The sequence below is a fragment of the Ascaphus truei genome, unplaced genomic scaffold (genome assembly GCF_040206685.1).
Source record: "Ascaphus truei isolate aAscTru1 unplaced genomic scaffold, aAscTru1.hap1 HAP1_SCAFFOLD_334, whole genome shotgun sequence".
NCBI classification, from domain to species: domain Eukaryota; kingdom Metazoa; phylum Chordata; class Amphibia; order Anura; family Ascaphidae; genus Ascaphus; species Ascaphus truei.
In genome coordinates, this window is record NW_027456333.1 from 325,247 (window position 1) to 343,877 (window position 18,631).

At 42.8% G+C, this 18,631-nt stretch overlaps 1 protein-coding gene across 7 annotated transcripts in view; it reads left to right on the top strand.

Moving 5' to 3' along the window:
• The window catches only part of LOC142483531 (uncharacterized), a 165,720-nt gene that overhangs the window by 106,009 nt on the left and 41,080 nt on the right, over positions 1–18,631 (top strand). The window lies entirely within an intron of this gene.

Here is an 18,631-nt window from a genome sequence, read left to right on the forward strand (position 1 = left end):
AACTCATAGGGTGCCGCTCATTATACTGTACAGAACTCATAGGGTGCTGCTCATTAATCTGTACAGAACTCATAGGGTGCCGTTCATTCATCTGTACAGAACTCATAGGGTGCCGCTCATTAATCTGTACAGAACTCATAGGGTGCTGCTCATTCATCTGTACAGAACTCATAGGGTGCCGCTCATTATACTGTACAGAACTCATAGGGTGCCGCTCATTATACTGTACAGAACTCATAGGGTGCTGCTCATTAATCTGTACAGAACTCATAGGGTGCCGCTCATTATACAGAACTCATAGGGTGCCGCTCATTAATCTGTACAGAACTCATAGAGTGCCGCTCATTATACTGTACAGAACTCATAGGGTGCTGCTCATTAATCTGTACAGAACTCATAGGGTGCCGCTCATTCATCTGTACAGAACTCATAGGGTGCCGCTCATTCATCTGTACAGAACTCATAGGGTGCCGCTCATTACACTGTACAGAACTCATAGGGTGCCGCTCATAAATCTGTACAGAACTCATAGGGTGCCGCTCATTATACTGTACAGAACTCATAGGGTGCCGCTCATTAAACTGTACAGAACTCATAGGGTGCCGCTCATTAAACTGTACAGAACTCATAGGGTGCTGCTCATTAAACTGTACAGAACTCATAGGGTGCCACTCATTAATCTGTACAGAACTCATAGGGTGCTGCTCATTAAACTGTACAGAACTCATAGGGTGCCGCTCATTAAACTGTACAGAACTCATAGGGTGCCGCTCATTAATCTGTACAGAACTCATAGGGTGCCGCTCTTTATACAGAACTCATAGGGTGCCGCTCATTAATCTGTACAGAACTCATAGGGTGCTGCTCATTAATCTGTACAGAACTCATAGGGTGCTGCTCATTATACTGTACAGAACTCATTGGGTTCCGCTCATTAATCTGTACAGAACTTATAGGGTGCCGCTCATTATACTGTACAGAACTCATAGGGTGCCGCTCATTATACTGTACAGAACTCATAGGGTGCCGCTCATTAACTGTACAGAACTCATAGGGTGCCGCTCATTATACTGTACAGAACTCATAGGGTGCCGCTCATTATACAGAACTCATAGGGTGCCGCTCATTATACTGTACAGAACTCATAGGGTGCCGCTCATTAATCTGTACAGAACTCATAGGGTGCCGCTCATTCATCTGTACAGAACTCATAGGGTGCCGCTCATTGAACAGAACTCATAGGGTGCCGCTCATTATACTGTACAGAACTCATAGGGTGCCGCTCATTAAACTGTACAGAACTCATAGGGTGCCGCTCATTAAACTGTACAGAACTCATAGGGTGCCGCTCATTTTACAGAACTCATAGGGTGCCGCTCATTAAACTGTACAGAACTCATAGGGTGCCGCTCATTAAACTGTACAGAACTCATAGGGTGCCGCTCATTATACAGAACTCATAGGGTGCCGCTCATTATACTGTACAGAACTCATAGGGTGCCGCTCATTATACTGTACCGAACTCATAGGGTGCTGCTCATTAATCTGTACAGAACTCATAGGGTGCCGCTCATTATACTGTACAGAACTCATAGGGTGCCGCTCATTAAACTGTACAGAACTCATAGGGTGCTGCTCATTAACTGTACAGAACTCATAGGGTGCCGCTCATTATACAGAACTCATAGGGTGCCGCTCATTATACAGAACTCATAGGGTGCCGCTCATTAAACTGTACAGAACTCATAGGGTGCTGCTCATTAACTGTACAGAACTCATAGGGTGCCGCTCATTATACAGAACTCATAGGGTGCCGCTCATTATACTGTACAGAATTCATAGGGTGCCGGTCATTAAACTGTACAGAACTCATAGGGTGCCGCTCATTATACTGTACAGAACTCATAGGGTGCTGCTCATTAACTGTACAGAACTCATAGGGTGCCGCTCATTATACAGAACTCATAGGGTGCCGCTCATTATACTGTACAGAACTCATAGGGTGCCGCTCATTATACTGTACAGAACTCATAGGGTGCTGCTCATTAATCTGTACAGAACTCATAGGGTGCCGTTCATTCATCTGTACAGAACTCATAGGGTGCCGCTCATTAATCTGTACAGAACTCATAGGGTGCTGCTCATTCATCTGTACAGAACTCATAGGGTGCCGCTCATTATACTGTACAGAACTCATAGGGTGCCGCTCATTATACTGTACAGAACTCATAGGGTGCTGCTCATTAATCTGTACAGAACTCATAGGGTGCCGCTCATTATACAGAACTCATAGGGTGCCGCTCATTAATCTGTACAGAACTCATAGAGTGCCGCTCATTATACTGTACAGAACTCATAGGGTGCTGCTCATTAATCTGTACAGAACTCATAGGGTGCCGCTCATTCATCTGTACAGAACTCATAGGGTGCCGCTCATTCATCTGTACAGAACTCATAGGGTGCCGCTCATTACACTGTACAGAACTCATAGGGTGCCGCTCATAAATCTGTACAGAACTAATAGGGTGCCGCTCATTATACTGTACAGAACTCATAGGGTGCCGCTCATTAAACTGTACAGAACTCATAGGGTGCCGCTCATTATACTGAACTCATAGGGTGCCGCTCATTAAACTGTACAGAACTCATAGGGTGCTGCTCATTAAACTGTACAGAACTCATAGGGTGCCACTCATTAATCTGTACAGAACTCATAGGGTGCTGCTCATTAAACTGTACAGAACTCATAGGGTGCCGCTCATTAAACTGTACAGAACTCATAGGGTGCCGCTCATTAATCTGTACAGAACTCATAGGGTGCCGCTCTTTATACAGAACTCATAGGGTGCCGCTCATTAATCTGTACAGAACTCATAGGGTGCTGCTCATTAATCTGTACAGAACTCATAGTGTGCTGCTCATTATACTGTACAGAACTCATTGGGTGCCGCTCATTAATCTGTACAGAACTTATAGGGTGCCGCTCATTATACTGTACAGAACTCATAGGGTGCCGCTCATTATACTGTACAGAACTCATAGGGTGCCGCTCATTAACTGTACAGAACTCATAGGGTGCCGCTCATTATACTGTACAGAACTCATAGGGTGCCGCTCATTATACAGAACTCATAGGGTGCCGCTCATTATATTGTACAGAACTCATAGGGTGCCGCTCATTAATCTGTACAGAACTCATAGGGTGCCGCTCATTCATCTGTACAGAACTCATAGGGTGCCGCTCATTGAACAGAACTCATAGGGTGCCGCTCATTATACTGTACAGAACTCATAGGGTGCCGCTCATTAAACTGTACAGAACTCATAGGGTGCCGCTCATTAAACTGTACAGAACTCATAGGGTGCCGCTCATTATACAGAACTCATAGGGTGCCGCTCATTAAACTGTAAAGAACTCATAGGGTGCCGCTCATTAAACTGTACAGAACTCATAGGGTGCCGCTCATTATACAGAACTCATAGGGTGCCGCTCATTATACTGTACAGAACTCATAGGGTGCTGCTCATTATACTGTACAGAACTCATAGGGTGCCGCTCATTAATCTGTACAGAAATCATAGGGTGCCGCTCATTAAACAGAACTCATAGGGTGCCGCTCATTAAACTGTACAGAACTCATAGGGTGCTGCTCATTATTCAGAACTCATAGGGTGCCGCTCATTATACTGTACAGAACTCATAGGGTGCCGCTCATTATACTGTACAGAACTCATAGGGTGCTGTTCATTAATCTGTACAGAACTCATAGGGTGCCGCTCATTATACTGTACAGAACTCATAGGGTGCCGCTCATACATCTGTACAGAACTCATAGGGTGCTGCTCATTATACAGAACTCATAGGGAGCCGCTCATTACACTGTACAGAACTCATAGGGTGCCGCTCATTATACTGTACAGAAGTCATAGGGTGCTGCTCATTAATCTGTACAGAACTCATAGGGTGCCGCTCATTCATCTGTACAGAACTCATAGGGTGCCGCTCATTCATCTGTACAGAACTCATAGGGTGCCGCTCATTATACTGTACAGAACTCATAGGGTGCCGCTCATACATCTGTACAGAACTCATAGGGTGCTGCTCATTATACAGAACTCATAGGGAGCCGCTCATTACACTGTACAGAACTCATAGGGTGCCGCTCATAAATCTGTACAGAACTCATAGGGTGCCGCTCATTATACTGAACTCATAGGGTGCCGCTCATTAAACTGTACAGAACTCATAGGGTGCTGCTCATTAAACTGTACAGAACTCATAGGGTGCCACTCATTAATCTGTACAGAACTCATAGGGTGCTGCTCATTAAACTGTACAGAACTCATAGGGTGCCGCTCATTAAACTGTACAGAACTCATAGGGTGCCGCTCATTAATCTGTACAGAACTCATAGGGTGCCGCTCTTTATACAGAACTCATAGGGTGCCGCTCATTAATCTGTACAGAACTCATAGGGTGCTGCTCATTAATCTGTACAGAACTCATAGGGTGCTGCTCATTATACTGTACAGAACTCATTGGGTGCCGCTCATTAATCTGTACAGAACTCATAGGGTGCCGCTCATTATACTGTACAGAACTCATAGGGTGCCGCTCATTATACTGTACAGAACTCATAGGGTGCCGCTCATTAACTGTACAGAACTCATAGGGTGCCGCTCATTATACTGTACAGAACTCATAGGGTGCCGCTCATTATACAGAACTCATAGGGTGCCGCTCATTATACTGTACAGAACTCATAGGGTGCCGCTCATTAATCTGTACAGAACTCATAGGGTGCCGCTCATTCATCTGTACAGAACTCATAGGGTGCCGCTCATTGAACAGAACTCATAGGGTGCCGCTCATTATACTGTACAGAACTCATAGGGTGCCGCTCATTAAACTGTACAGAACTCATAGGGTGCCGCTCATTAAACTGTACAGAACTCATAGGGTGCCGCTCATTATACAGAACTCATAGGGTGCCGCTCATTAAACTGTACAGAACTCATAGGGTGCCGCTCATTAAACTGTACAGAACTCATAGGGTGCCGCTCATTATACAGAACTCATAGGGTGCCGCTCATTATACTGTACAGAACTCATAGGGTGCTGCTCATTATTCAGAACTCATAGGGTGCCGCTCATTATACTGTACAGAACTCATAGGGTGCCGCTCATTATACTGTACAGAACTCATAGGGTGCTGTTCATTAATCTGTACAGAACTCATAGGGTGCCGCTCATTATACTGTACAGAACTCATAGGGTGCCGCTCATACATCTGTACAGAACTCATAGGGTGCTGCTCATTATACAGAACTCATAGGGAGCAGCTCATTACACTGTACAGAACTCATAGGGTGCCGCTCATTAAACTGTACAGAACTCATAGGGTGCCGCTCATTGAACAGAACTCATAGGGTGCCGCTCATTATACTGTACAGAACTCATAGGGTGCCGCTCATTAAACTGTACAGAACTCATAGGGTGCCGCTCATTAAACTGTACAGAACTCATAGGGTGCCGCTCATTATACAGAACTCATAGGGTGCCGCTCATTAAACTGTACAGAATTCATAGGGTGCCGCTCATTAAACTGTACAGAACTCATAGGGTGCCGCTCATTATACAGAACTCATAGGGTGCCGCTCATTATACTGTACAGAACTCATAGGGTGCTGCTCATTATTCAGAACTCATAGGGTGCCGCTCATTATACTGTACAGAACTCATAGGGTGCCGCTCATTATACTGTACAGAACTCATAGGGTGCTGTTCATTAATCTGTACAGAACTCATAGGGTGCCGCTCATTATACTGTACAGAACTCATAGGGTGCCGCTCATACATCTGTACAGAACTCATAGGGTGCTGCTCATTATACAGAACTCATAGGGAGCCGCTCATTACACTGTACAGAACTCATAGGGTGCCGCTCATTAAACTGTACAGAACTCATAGGGTGCCGCTCATTAATCTGTACAGAACTCATAGGGTGCCGCTCATTATACTGTACAGAACTCATAGGGTGCCGCTCATTAAACTGTACAGAACTCATAGGGTGCTGCTCATTAAACTGTACAGAACTCATAGGGTGCCACTCATTAATCTGTACAGAACTCATAGGGTGCTGCTCATTAATCTGTACAGAACTCATAGGGTGCTGCTCATTATACTGTACAGAACTCATAGGGTGCCGCTCATTAATCTGTACAGAACTCATAGGGTGCCGCTCATTCATCTGTACAGAACTCATAGGGTGCCGCTCATTGAACAGAACTCATAGGGTGCCGCTCATTATACTGTACAGAACTCATAGGGTGCCGCTCATTAAACTGTACAGAACTCATAGGGTGCCGCTCATTAAACTGTACAGAACTCATAGGGTGCCGCTCATTATACAGAACTCATAGGGTGCCGCTCATTAAACTGTACAGAACTCATAGGGTGCCGCTCTTTAAACTGTACAGAACTCATAGGGTGCCGCTCATTATACAGAACTCATAGGGTGCCGCTCATTATACTGTACAGAACTCATAGGGTGCCGCTCATTGAACAGAACTCATAGGGTGCCGCTCATTATACTGTACAGAACTCATAGGGTGCTGCTCATTAAACTGTACAGAACTCATAGGGTGCCGCTCATTAAACTGTACAGAACTCATACTGTAGGGTGCCGCTCATTAATCTGTACAGAAATCATAGGGTGCCGCTCATTAAACTGTACAGAACTCATAGGGTGCCGCTCATTATACAGAACTCATAGGGTGCCGCTCATTAAACTGTACAGAACTCATAGGGTGCCGCTCATTAAACTGTACAGAACTCATAGGGTGCCGCTCATTATACAGAACTCATAGGGTGCCGCTCATTATACTGTACAGAACTCATAGGGTGCTGCTCATTAAACTGTACAGAACTCATAGGGTGCCGCTCATTAAACTGTACAGAACTCATACTGTAGGGTGCCGCTCATTAATCTGTACAGAAATCATAGGGTGCCGCTCATTAAACAGAACTCATAGGGTGCCGCTCATTAAACTGTACAGAACTCATAGGGTGCTGCTCATTATTCAGAACTCATAGGGTGCCGCTAATTATACTGTACATAACTCATAGGGTGCCGCTCATTATACAGAACTCATAGGGTGCCGCTCATTAATCTGTACAGAACTCATAGGGTGCTGCTCACTAAACTGTACAGAACTCATAGGGTGCCGCTCATTCATCTGTACAGAACTCATAGGGTGCCGCTCATTCATCTGTACAGAACTCATAGGGTGCCGCTCATTAATCTGTACAGAACTCATAGGGTGCTGCTCATTAAACTGTACAGAACTCATAGGGTGCCGCTCATTATACTGTACAGAACTCATAGGGTGCTGCTCATTAAACTGTACAGAACTCATAGGGTGCCGCTCATTAAACTGTACAGAACTCATAGGGTGCCGCTCATTATACTGTACAGAACTCATAGGGTGCCGCTCATTATACTGTACAGAACTCATAGGGTGCTGCTCATTAATCTGTACAGAACTCATAGGGTGCCGCTCATAAAACTGTACAGAACTCATTGGGTGCTGCTCATTATTCAGAACTCATAGGGTGCCGCTCATTATACTGTACAGAACTCATAGGGTGCCGCTCATTATACTGTACAGAACTCATAGGGTGCCGCTCATTAATCTGTACAGAACTCATAGGGTGCCGCTCATTATACTGTACAGAACTCATAGGGTGCCGCTCATTAAACTGTACAGAACTCATAGGGTGCCGCTCATTCATCTGTACAGAACTTATAGGGTGCCGCTCATTCATCTGTACAGAACTCATAGGGTGCTGCTCATTATACTGTACAGAACTCATAGGGTGCCGCTCATTATACTGTACAGAACTCATAGGGTGCCGCTCATTAATCTGTACAGAACTCATAGGGTGCTGCTCATTAAACTGTACAGAACTCATAGGGTGCCGCTCATTAAACTGTACAGAACTCATAGGGTGCTGCTCATTAATCTGTACAGAACTCATAGGGTGCCGCTCATTAAACTGTACAGAACTCATAGGGTGCTGCTCATTATACAGAACTCATAGGGTGCCGCTCATTAAACTGTACAGAACTCATAGGGTGCCGCTCATTATACTGTACAGAACTCATAGGGTGCCGCACATTAATGTGTACAGAACTCATAGGGTGCTGCTCATTATACTGTACAGAACTCATAGGGTGCCGCACATTAATGTGTACAGAACTCATAGGGTGCCGCTCATTAATCTGTACAGAACTCATAGGGTGCCGCACATTAATGTGTACAGAACTCATAGGGTGCTGCTCATTATACTGTACAGAACTCATAGGGTGCTGCTCATTAATCTGTACAGAACTCATAGGGTGCCGCTCATTGAACTGTACAGAACTCATAGGGTGCTGCTCATTATACAGAACTCATAGGGTGCCGCTCATTAAACTGTACAGAACTCATAGGGTGCCGCTCATTATACTGTACAGAACTCATAGGGTGCCGCACATTAATGTGTACAGAACTCATAGGGTGCCGCTCATTAATCTGTACAGAACTCATAGGGTGCCGCTCGTTATACTGTACAGAACTCATAGGGTGCCGCTCATTAAACTGTACAGAACTCATAGGGTGCTGCTCATTAATCTGTACAGAACTCATAGGGTGCCGCTCATTAAACTGTACAGAACTCATAGGGTGCCGCTCATTATACAGAACTCATAGGGTGCCGCTCATTAAACTGTACAGAACTCATAGGGTGCTGCTCATTAGACTGTACAGAACTCATAGGGTGCCGCTCATTCATCTGTACAGAACTCATAGGTTGCTGCTCATTATACAGAACTCATAGGGTGCCGCTCATTAATCTGTACAGAACTCATAGGATGCCGCTCATTAATCTGTACAGAACTCATAGGGTGCTGCTCATTAATCTGCACAGAACTCATAGGGTGCCGCACATTAATGTGTACAGAACTCATAGGGTGCCGCTCATTCATCTGTACAGAACTCATAGGGTGCCGCACATTAATGTGTACAGAACTCATAGGGTGCTGCTCATTATACTGTACAGAACTCATAGGGTGCTGCTCATTAATCTGTACAGAACTCATAGGGTGCCGCTCATTAAACTGTACAGAACTCATAGGGTGCTGCTCATTATACAGAACTCATAGGGTGCCGCTCATTAAACTGTACAGAACTCATAGGGTGCCGCTCATTATACTGTACAGAACTCATAGGGTGCCGCACATTAATGTGTACAGAACTCATAGGGTGCCGCTCATTAATCTGTACAGAACTCATAGGGTGCCGCTCGTTATACTGTACAGAACTCATAGGGTGCCGCTCATTAAACTGTACAGAACTCATAGGGTGCTGCTCATTAATCTGTACAGAACTCATAGGGTGCCGCTCATTAAACTGTACAGAACTCATAGGGTGCCGCTCATTATACAGAACTCATAGGGTGCCGCTCATTAAACTGTACAGAACTCATAGGGTGCTGCTCATTAATCTGTACAGAACTCATAGGGTGCCGCTCATTCATCTGTACAGAACTCATAGGGTGCTGCTCATTATACAGAACTCATAGGGTGCCGCTCATTAATCTGTACAGAACTCATAGGATGCCGCTCATTAATCTGTACAGAACTCATAGGGTGCTGCTCATTAATCTGTACAGAACTCATAGGGTGCCGCTCATTCATCTGTACAGAACTCATAGGGTGCTGCTCATTATACAGAACTCATAGGGTGCCGCTCATTAACTGTACAGAACTCATAGGGTGCCGCTCATTAAACTGTATAGAACTCATAGGGTGCTGCTCATTATACAGAACTCATAGGGTGCCGCTCATTAAACTGTACAGAACTCATAGGGTGCCGCTCATTATACTGTACAGAACTCATAGGGTGCCGCTCATTGATCTGTACAGAATTCATAGGGTGCCGCTCATTAATCTGTACAGAACTGATAGGGTGCCGCTCATTAAACTGTACAGAACTCATAGGGTGCCGCTCATTATACAGAACTCATAGGGTGCTGCTCATTAAACTGTACAGAACTCATAGGGTGCCGCTCAGTAATCTGTACAGAACTCATAGGGTGCCGCTCATTAACTGTACAGAACTCATAGGGTGCCGCTCATTATACTGTACAGAACTCATAGGGTGCTGCTCATTAATCTGTACAGAACTCATAGGGTGCCGCTCATTATACTGTACAGAACTCATAGGGTGCCGCTCATTAAACTGTACAGAACTCATAGGGTGCCGCTCATTAATCTGTACAGAACTCATAGGGTGCCGCTCATTAATCTGTACAGAACTCATAGGGTGCCGCTCATTAAACTGTACAGAACTCATAGGGTGCTGCTCATTAATCTGTACAGAACTCACAGGGTGCCGCTCATTAATCTGTACAGAACTCATAGGGTGCCGCTCATTATACAGAACTCATAGGGTGCCGCTCATTATACTGTACAGAACTCATAGGGTGCCGCTCATTATACAGAACTCATAGGGTGCCGCTCATTATACTGTACAGAACTCATAGGGTGCTGCTCATTATACTGTACAGAACTCATAGGGTGCCGCTCATTATACTGTACAGAACTCATAGGGTGCCGCTCATTATACAGAACTCATAGGGTGCCGCTCATTAATCTGTACAGAACTCATAGGGTGCTGCTCATTATACAGAACTCATAGGGTGCCTGCCGCTCATTATACAGAACTCATACGGTGCCGCTGATTCATCTGTACAGAACTCATAGGGTGCCGCTCATTAATCTGTACAGTACTCATAGGGTGCCGCTCATTATACTGTACAGAACTCATAGGGTGCTGCTCATTAACTGTACAGAACTCATAGGGTGCCGCTCATTATACTGTACAGAACTCATAGGGTGCCGCTCATTAAACTGTACAGAACTCATAGGGTGCTGCTCATTATACAGAACTCATAGGGTGCCGCTCATTAAACTGTACAGACCTCACAGGGTGCCGCTCATTAACTGTACAGAACTCATAGGGTGCCGCTCATTAATCTGTACAGAACTCATAGGGTGCCGCTCATTATACTGTACAGAACTCATAGGGTCCCGCTCATTAAACTGTACAGAACTCATAGGGTGCTGCTCATTATACAGAACTCATAGGGTGCCGCTCATTAAACTGTACAGAACTCATAGGGTGCCGCTCATTAACTGTACAGAACTCATAGGGTGCTGCTCATTATACAGAACTCATAGGGTGCCGCTCATTTATCTGTACAGAACTCATAGGTTGCCGCTCATTAATCTGTACAGAACTCATAGGGTGCCGCTCATTAATCTGTACAGAACTCATAGGGTGCCGCTCATTAATCTGTACAGAACTCATAGGGTGCCGCTCATTATACTGTACAGAACTCATAGGGTGCCGCTCATTAAACTGTACAGAACTCATAGGGTGCTGCTCATTATACAGAACTCATAGGGTGCCGCTCATTATACTGTACAGAACTCGTAGGGTGCCGCTCATTAATCTGTACAGAACTCATAGGGTGCCGCTCATTATACAGAACTCATAGGGTGCCGCTCATTATACTGTACAGAACTCATAGGGCCTCATGCAGTAAGCGTTGATAAGGGATTTATCGCCATTTTATAGGCAAAATTGGGTTTGAGATTCAGTAAGCGCCGATAAGTGCTTGATTTCGCCAGGTTTCGGAGCCGATTATTTTGTTATGGCCAGTCGGCTGCCGATAAGCCTGTTTTCGCCACTGGTCGCCACTTTTTTAAATCGGCTGGATTCAACAAAAAAAAACAGCTTATCGGGCCTGATCGGCACTACGAAATTGAGATGTTATGGCCAATTTCTCCCGCCAACTAAAGTTGGCAGTTTGGAGGGGAGAACGATCGCTAAGGCTGCCGGAACGGCACTTAGAAAAAAAAAATCTTCTGTACATCAATGGAGTCTATGGAGCGGGGACGTATAACAGTATAGTACTGTTTACGTTTCATTGCTCACAATACAAACGTCATTTGCATTACAGTGTGGGGGCATTCCCTGCATTGTGTCACAGCTGACGTGTATTATTTGCATAACATTATACTTTTACATGTTTTCAGCATTTGCGGGTCACATTACTCATCATGTGATGATGTGCCAAGGGAAAATACTATACTCAACTCTTAAAGGAGAACCTCACATCATATCACACATTTTACTGAACTGAGCGACAATTATTTACATGATGTTACACATGACACACATGTCACACATACACCGTATATTCATGTTCCTTTACATTACACAATGCTTGTAATGTGACACGCATCTTTAAACGTTCATGTACATCTAAATTCTCATGTTTACATCTAGTTTTGGGTCGTCCCTATTTTCATGACGTCACTTATTGGACGCTCAATCACATTGCATGTTTACATTGTAACCGTAGCATTACAAGCACTTCAACCTAACTTATACACACATGTACAGTAATTCAGCATTGGGACACCTTGTAAACTCATTCTATAGCAACTATCCTCATTACACAAATGCATGCATATGCACACGACTATTCATTGTTGTCAACATGTGACAATAACATGCCTAATTACACATGTTACACAAAACTTTTCCCACGTCAATCTCAGCCTTTTTGCCTAATTACATGACTGACTGTTGCGTTCACAAGTGTTACATGCATTGCACATGCAACTATTTATTTGCAAGCAATGTTTCTACAAAGGTTCACGTCACATCATTGCCAAATATCATCATTCCCTGCAGAATACACACAACAAATACTTATAACAAGAACTGCACACAGCTTGCCACAGAAGTACTTTATTATGTTAATGTAACACCTTGCATTTTACTATGTCACCTGACATCATCACATACCTATTTAAAGGACGCCCATTACCTGATCATTCACAGCTACTCATTTCAAAATGTTGAGATTGTTTAGGAGACGGAGGAACATTCTTTTCTATGACATGCTTGATGATGAAGAGAATCATATAGGGCAAGGGAGGGACACACCGAGGGACAGTGACAGGGACAGTCACGCGGATACGACAGAGACAGGGAGAGGGACAGGAGATCAGAGGAGAAGACAGAGGAGACAAGTTGTGCCTCGTCCGCGTCTGTACAGGGAGAGAACCCTGTTAGATGGGATGAGTGAGGAGGAGATTGTAAGTCGCTATCGTTTGAGTTCAGCAGCAATCTTATCTCTTTATCAGGAGATAAGGGGAGATTTAGATTTTTTCACAGCCAGAGGTCGTGCAGTCCCTGGGCTTGTTAAAATGCTGTGCTCATTACATTATCTTGCTTCCGCGTCATACCAGACAACTGTGGGCATAGTGGGCGGGGTCTCGCAATCTACATTCTCGCGGGCCTTGACCCAGTTTCTCTATGCACTCAATAGACGCGCTAGGAATTATATTCATTTTCCTACAGAGGCGACAGAGTGGCTGGAAGTCAGGACTGGCTTTTATAATATAGCAGGGATACCATGTGTGCTGGGTGCAATCGATTGCACACATGTTGCTTTGATTGCACCTAGTCAGAGTGAGCATGTGTACCGCAATCGGAAGCACTACCATTCACTCAATGTACAGGTGGTATGTGATGCGACGATGAGGATAATGCATGTGGTACCCAAATTCCCTGGTTCCAGTCACGATTCCTCTATCCTGAGGAACTCTTCAGTCTTCCATGCGTTCGAAGAGGGACATTTTGAACATGGTTGGCTGCTGGGTGAGTACAGATTTACATGTTCTAACACAAAACACATTTTTATTTAGGAATGTTGGCATTGTACAATTTGATCACTAATGTCAGCTTATGTGTGCTCCATTCATTATAGGTGACTCAGGATACGGAATTAGGCCGTGGCTCTTGACTCCGGTGCTAAACCCTCAAACTGAAGCAGAGGAGAGGTACAATGCAGCCCATATATCTACAAGATCTGTTATAGAGAGGACATTTGGCCTACTCAAGACCAGATTTAGGTGTCTGGACAGAACTGGTGGGGCTCTTCTATACAAGCCTCAAAAAGTGTCTGATATTATCCTTGCCTGTTGCATTTTGCACAATGTTGCACTCAGGCACAATGTACAATCAGACCTAGCTGAGCCTTTGGTAGACGAGCATCCCACCCATGTAGCTGCTGAAAATGAACAAACAGCCAGTGGTGGCCAGACACGCCAGAATCTCATCAATTCATTTTTTTCTTGTAAGTAAAAACATATATGTTCCAAGTTATACTTTTATACTTACATTATGTTATCTTAACAATAATGTTTTTTTATATACCCTTCTGGTAGGACACAGATGAATATGGGTTGCACACCTTTCTTCTCTGTGCTGTGTGCACAAAGGGATGTTATTGTTGCACAGGTTATATAATCCCTCTTCAATTTTACTTTAGTTGTGTGTATGTGAATACAACTGGGGTAACAAAGCACTAATATTTTAGCATTGTGTTGTTCCTTATGCTAACACAATACACATATTATGCCCATACTCATTCATGCTTCTAGTATGCTTACATACAATGTTATTGGTGCAGTGTAACATGTACATCCATATGATGTGTACACCAGGCTGATTTACATTTGGAATGTCATGAAATATACATGGTGTTGCACATTTAACACCAAATACACACTTTGCTGTGTTGTTTACGGTACTGAAGATGGCATGTCAATGTTTGCAATTTATATATTGTTCCTTTGCATTATAGGTATATCTCCAGTTTGACTGATCATGGTATGTATATTTGCTGACATCTCTCATAAGATGTGCCTACCTCAATCTTCCTATAATTATTTGAATTAAAAACCCAACATATTGGTTTAAACACAAATGTAACATACATGTACTTTCTGTATCATGTATATGCATTTAGCTACTCTTGAGCTTTCATGTGCATTGTATTAGAAAATGATTACTCCCATTTCATCACATTTTATGTATGTTTCCTTATAAATTCCATTAATGTAATATAGAGGTGTTTGGAGACAAGGGGATAACTGTACTTATTTGTTTACTTACGGGAGCTCATTCATCACGGATGAAATTGACTGATCATAACACTCCATGCATGAATGCCTGTAATCACAACAATGCGTACTACATCTTATATTTAGCAATGTAGGTGTTTTTTAATGCTAGGAATTAATAGTCAACATTAATTTAAATTTGTGATATGTGTATGTATAAGTCACACGTGTGTGGATGTGTCCTACATGTACCAAGTGTAAAACTGTTAACAGAAAACACAATTTTGTCGCAAATGTTACTGTCATTTAGCATTTCTAATTTACCAATATGACAATGTTGGTAATATTTTTGGAATATAAATCACGTCACTTCATCATTATCATGATGATAATTATCAAGTATTCTCACAATTGTAACGTCAATCACGTGCACATTAGCATAGACACACTTTTTAAGACAACTGTTTGTGTCTGTATCAATTTGTGTAGGATCCATGTATAACACCGACAAATGATAACACCAGCTTTATTATGGTAGCTTATATCATCATATTGACTATACTATGTATTTTTATAACGTTTAATAAACACAGTAAACTATAGTTAGTTAGGTTAATGAAATATACACAGAAACGTACTTCATTACATGATGTTGATGTCATATTCAGAACATCATGCATTGTAGGGGACCACAACATCTGGCCAATAACATTATTTGCTACAGTCCCAAACCATTTTATCAACATACCCATGTAACAAGAGATTTTTAACAATAAATGGCTAGTTGGTTGTAAGTGTCCTTTACATTGGGAGAAGGAGTGGCTCAGTGAGTAAAGACACACACTGGCACTGAGAGTTTGAAGCAGGGGAGTCTGGTTCAATTCCCGGTGTCGGCTCCTTGTGACCTTGGGCAAGTCACTTTATCTCCCTGTGCCTCAGGCGGCAAAAAATAAATTGTAAGTTCCACGGGCCAGGGACCTCAGCCTGAAAAATGTGTCTGTAAAGCGCTGTGTACAACTAGCAGCGCTATACATGAACATGCTCATATTATAATTATTATTATTATTATTATTATTGTTACATAGTTTCGACAGTCATACGTTCCATTACACAATAGAATACACAAATGTGTTAGCAGAGTGGGAATGGTTGTTATATATAAAACACACCATGCCATAAAATGATAGTAGTCATTAAAGAACACTCAATAAAAATTCATGAGGCACTATTTTGCAACATCATTATGTTAATTAAGTGCTTATGCAATATAGTCATAAGGGTATCACATTTTTAATTGTTTGTTAATAAGCGCTGCAAGCAATATAAAATTAGTTCCATATGTAGTATAGTAGTCGGTGGCTCCTCCTCACAATCATCTCATATAAAGGTAGACTCTTCTGAAATCATACATTGATCCGATTGTATCTTCCCTGACATCTCTGAAATACAGCAAACACATGATGGTCAAATATGGCACCTTACTATATATGTATCCGTGACAACGCGTTACACAGCTCTATATGATTGTGTACATACACACGTCACTCACTTATATGTTAGAAGTACAAGTGTACATCAGTATGTAATGTTTCTTTAAATTTGTAGCAGGCATAACTATGTATATGAAGTGAACGTTGCCTGTATACTGAAAAATGTGCGCGCACATCTTAGTGTGCGCACGCACTTCACGCTTGGCTGCACTAACGGTTAGCGCATGCGCAAAACAAAGCGTACGTTGTGCGTTCAATACATCTTGGAAATACCATTAAACATAAAATCTTTATTTCAAATACAATGAATACGAAACTACATTCGTTCTAAACGAGTACATCTGTATTCTTTTTAAACAGACGTGTTTGGACAGAAAGGACGGCCGATAACACAATGCGCAAATGCAATACGTGTGACGTCATGTTAAACCAGCGTGAAACGCACGCTAACACTCCTCCCACTCAATTAACATTCGGCTAACGCCCAGTTGACGCCTACAAACACTGAGCCGCACACATGACACACTGCAGTTACCGTTACTATAACAAAACATGACAGCCAATAGGCTTTGAGGCGCGCACGTCGCTTGGGGGCGGGACTTACATCCGTAATCCTTTTTAAGGACGCCTTGGGCCATGACAAGGGTCCCACGTCATACGTGGGGGACCCGCTTTTAAATGTTGCATGATAACAAAACAGGTATGTGTTAGAGTTATGTTAAAATGTTGCTAATATGGTTAAAGGGATAGGAAAGTACGTATATTTATTCCGTCAGCAATGTGTACTACTCTTTCAGGTTATACTATATTGTATTCGGCAACAATTTCTTTGTGATCGCTACATGTTATGCAGTCTGCAATGTTACGCTGTATCCACGCATTGAAAGGGAAAATGGTGGTTAAAAAAAAAACCATTTAAACGCACAGTCAACGCATAACGGTTGTTATATTTACCATTCTTCTAGAATTAACTCTTCGTCTGGCTGCAACTTCTCGCTCCAGAAATGCAAGGCATTTTCATCCACGCTTGACCCACCCGCTGAATCCAGTATGACACACATCTCCTCCATGAAGCGCTCATAGGAATCGCCACTGCTTTCTTCAAACAATTGGTCGGGAGGTAGGTTCATTTCTTCGGGTTCCCATTCCAATGCATTTTCAGCTGAAAGGCTTGGTACATAATCATAGTACTTTTGTTGTTGTACAATGTGGGTTTCAGGAATGGAGGGTGCAGATATTGCAGCAGGTATCGATTCACACGGAACAGTAGTAGCGGATCCATTGCTATTGGCATTAGGAATAAATATGCCTTTCACAACAATATATGTGCCCTCTTTCAGGGTAAAATGCTTTTCCTTTGCAATCTTCCAGAAACCATAGGTGTGTTCTAGCTTATCCTGCACACGTTCAAAAAAGTCATTAGTTGATAAAGTGAATCTTATTGAGGAATTAAAATTCCGCGCATGCCTACGGTCTTGGTAATAAGGATATTTAGCTCGAATCAAATCATAGATTTGGCGTGTGCTTGCTTTGTGTCCGCGACTGTTCAAAATTGCTTCTGAAACCATGTACTTATAACCTAAGAGGGGATTCATATGGTTAACGAATTCATCAGCCATGTCAGAGTAGCACAAAAGATGTGTGCAGTTCTGTGTTCTTTGCTCATCAAAATGATTATGCTCAATGGCTAACAAATTCCTGTATTTCGTTTTCAAGGTCAACAAAAGTAACTACTTTTACTCCTTATTTCAAACGCCAATTGGATGTGTCCTTTTAATTGGTTTAACTTTAGTGGTTAGTGATAGGCGAATGTGGGAAAAACATGTATCATTTTTTTATCTCGTTTGTGAAAACATTCCTACACTTTTATTTCAGTAACATTGAGTTTTCTAGAAAAATAACAAAGAGCACTGTGTGAAAATAGTGCTTAGACAGCCATATCAGTAAATACACACACCTGCAAAATGAAATGTTTTTTTCCCACATACATTTCTGTGTGTATTTGAAATTCTGGTTAACTACCTGTCTGCATGAGTTTAAATACGTGTGTATCTATATATATATAAATATATCTCTCTCATAAAAAAAAAAAAAAAATATATATATATATAT